The following is a 3,521-nucleotide window of genomic DNA, read 5'->3' on the forward strand; positions in this document are numbered from 1 at the left end:
TGTGGTGGGGGGACCTGTCGGATGTGTATAGGATGTTAGCAGCATCCCTGGCCTCTACCCACTACATACCTGTAGCTCTGCACCCTTCGTCAGTCGTGACAACAGAAATGTCTGCAGACATTGCTAACCACCCCCAACATCCTTCTTGTGCCCCAGCCTTGCTCTCCTCCTTCCCCTGGGGACACAAGTCATCCCAGTGGAGAACCATTATCCTAACCCGTGGCCGGCAAACTGCGGCTTGTGAGCCACATGCAGCTTTTTGGCCCCTTGAGTGCAACTCTTCCACAAAATACCATGTACGGGCGCACGTACAGTGGGATTGAAACTTTGTGGCCCATGTGCAGAAGTCAGTTTTCGGCCTGGATGAGTCTATTTTGAAGAAGTACTGTTGATATTTGACTCTGTTGACTAATGAGTTTGCTGACGACTGCCCTAGGAGCTATATCAGTGAAAATATTGCTTCGGTATATGTCTGAGATTTTGCTGCCTATGGATTCCTCTAATATTTTTATGGTTTTCTATCTTATGTCTAAGTCCTTTATCCATTTTGAGTTTATTTTTGTGTGTGGTGTAAGTTGGTAGTCTAGTTTCTTTTTTTTTCATGTATTTTTCCAAATTTCCCAACACCATTTATTGAAGAGACTGTCTTGACTCCATTGTACGGTCTTGCCTCCTTTGTCAAATATTAATTGAACATGGTGGTTTGGGTTGATTTCTGAGTTCTCTATTTAAGATAATTTCTTTCCAAAAGTTGAATTCATGATTACATTGGTGTGATAGGGGAAAATGATTTTTAGGAATTGGTTACTTTATGAATCTATTTCTGCTTAACAAGTTTAGCAGATTAACACAACACATTATTTCTCCAATTCTGTGGGCCAAGAATCCAGACAGGGCTTAGTTGGGTCCTCTACTTCCAGGCCATCTTAAGGCTTTAGCAGGGTTCCGCTTCTTGCTGGCTGTTGGTTAGAGGCCATGCTCCGTCCCTGACCACCACCGGGCCTCTCCAGCCTGGCCGCTTACTTCATCCCAGTGCACAAGCCGAGAAGGAAATAGTCTCCCAGCGAGACAGCAGTCACAGTCTTTTGTAACCTTGTCACAGTAGTAACATCATATCACCGTGTCGTAGCAAGTCACTAGGATTAATCAAGGGAATGGATTAAGCATGGAAGTGGACACTGGAGACAGGGATCTCTGGGCACCATTTTATTTTATTTTATTTTATTTTTTAAATTCAAAACCAAATGAGCACTTCTTATTTTTGTAATTATCAATGATGCACTCATGTTCACCTTTCAGTAGTCACCATGTGTATGGACCTCAAAAGAAAAAAAAAAAGCAACAACAAAAGTAAAAAACTAAAACACCCCTAAGATGTGTTGGTGGGAGGGAGGGAGGAAGAGAAAGCCAGAGGAGAAGAAGCTGTATTACCCATGTCCTCCACTCTGTGGCCTGTCTCTTCACTATCGCATAGTGTCCATAAATAGAAGGTTTTCATTTTAATGAAGTCCAATTTAGTCATTCTTTTTATCATAGCTAGTTCTTTTTATGATGTAAAAAATCTTTTCCTTAACCTCTAGTCATGAGTGTTTTTTCATACATTACATATATCACATATATATATTTCTCCAATTGAAAATATTTTATTGTAATGCTAATGTTTTGTATATGTATTCTTTCCCCTCTATATGACATTTTAAGTCCTTATCATTTGCCGTTCATTTTCATTCCATCGGGCACTCCTATAAAGTGTGCCTCCCACCACCACTGAGCATCACTAGAGGAACTGAATCCGGGCTGGCTGAAGGCTGTGCTTCAAGGGAGACCCACACCGCCACGCTCCAGGGGACATGGACCCTCGCAGAACATGTGTGGGGTTTGCCAGCATTGGATTTCCGGAAAACGTTCTAGAAAACTGAGGCACATTATGCAGAAAGTTTCCTAGAAATAATAGAAGTCTTAAAGTGAAGGACAGCCCACAAGAAAGGGGGTTACCCAAAACATAAGCTGACAATCAGTTGTTATGTCAGTCTAAGGCATTTTATGCTTGGGGATTTTTGTAGGTGTCTGGTGAGTCATGAAAAACAGAAAAGATACAGAGGAATGAAAGATTTAAAGGGGAAGTAGAACAAGCTAATATATTTAACTGCTTTTAAAAAAACAACAACAGCAACTTTGAACTCTTAGAAATTTTAACGTGCACTGGAACCAATGATAGTCTAGGTTTCTCACTCTTGACTCCAGATTCCCAGGTGGATTTCAGAACCCAAACAACTGTTGGGGAATGGTAGTGCCTGGTCTGTGTGGGTGCACAGGCGGCTGGAGAGGGGATTGTAGCATATGATGTGAGGGCAATTAAGTAACAGACATGTTTCAGAAGCAATGAGATAGTATGGCACGATTGTCAAAAGCTGTGGTTCTGGAGTCAAACAGACAAAGTTGCTTTCCAGTTCCTTAGTAGCTGTGTGGGTTGGGCAAGTTACTTAATATTTATGAGCTTCCATCTCCTTTATTTATAAAATAGCTTATTGGTAGTATCTACTTCAAGGGTTTGTTTTGAGAATTAAGTGCAATACAGTGTATACTATTTAGTGGCAGTAAATTTCAACTAAATATTAACTACTAGAGGCCTGGTGCATGGATTCATGAATCGATGGGGTCCCTCAACCTAGCCTGTGCCCTGTCACAATCGAGGACCCCTCGGGGGATGTCAGACTGCCGGTTTCGGCCTGATCCCTGCAGGCCTGGTAGCGCTGCTGTGGAGGTGATAGAGGCTCATGCCTCCACAGCTGCACTCACCAGCCATGCGCCTGGCATCTGGCGCTCATCAACTGAGCGGTGCTCCCGCTGTGGGAGCCCACTGACCACAAGGGGGCAGCTCCTGGTGGTCAGTGCGCATGATAGCGACCAAACAGTAGACTGGTCGAGTGGTTGATGGGTCGCTTAGGGTTTTATATATACAGATTAGTGTTATACAAATTGATGGCTGCACACACAGGAGAGAGAAAGAGATGAGACAGGATGATTCAAGGTTTTTGCCAAGGATTCTGGGAGAATACTGGTCCCATTCATCTTCAAAGAGTAAAGGTGGGGTGAGGGTGGCATGTGGTTCAGGTGGGAAATTATGAGGTCAGTCTCAGGCTTGTGGAATTTGAGGTGGCAGCATATGTTCATACGCAGCAGTCTTCTACAGGTCCAGGTGGAAGTTTAAGCCTGGAGGTGATGATTAGAGATACCGTGTTCCTGTGTCCTTTGAGTCATAGTTGTTCAATTCAGGGTGAGCACCTGACCCTTTCCCCTGACTGGACCCCCCACCCCCACCCATTCAAAATTGATTTATTTAAGACCTAGCCTAAACCCAGCCCACCAATAGCCTTAAAGATTCGGAATTGAGACCGACATGACAGCCCAGTCTTCCTGCTCTCTCTAACAAAGGAGATGTAAATTCAATCTAAACAAAGAAAAATTGGACGGACACACAGAAAAAGAAAACAAAAGAGATGAAAATGCCATGTTTTACA

Source organism: Myotis davidii, unplaced genomic scaffold, assembly GCF_000327345.1.
Source record: "Myotis davidii unplaced genomic scaffold, ASM32734v1 scaffold967, whole genome shotgun sequence".
Lineage (NCBI taxonomy): Eukaryota > Metazoa > Chordata > Mammalia > Chiroptera > Vespertilionidae > Myotis > Myotis davidii.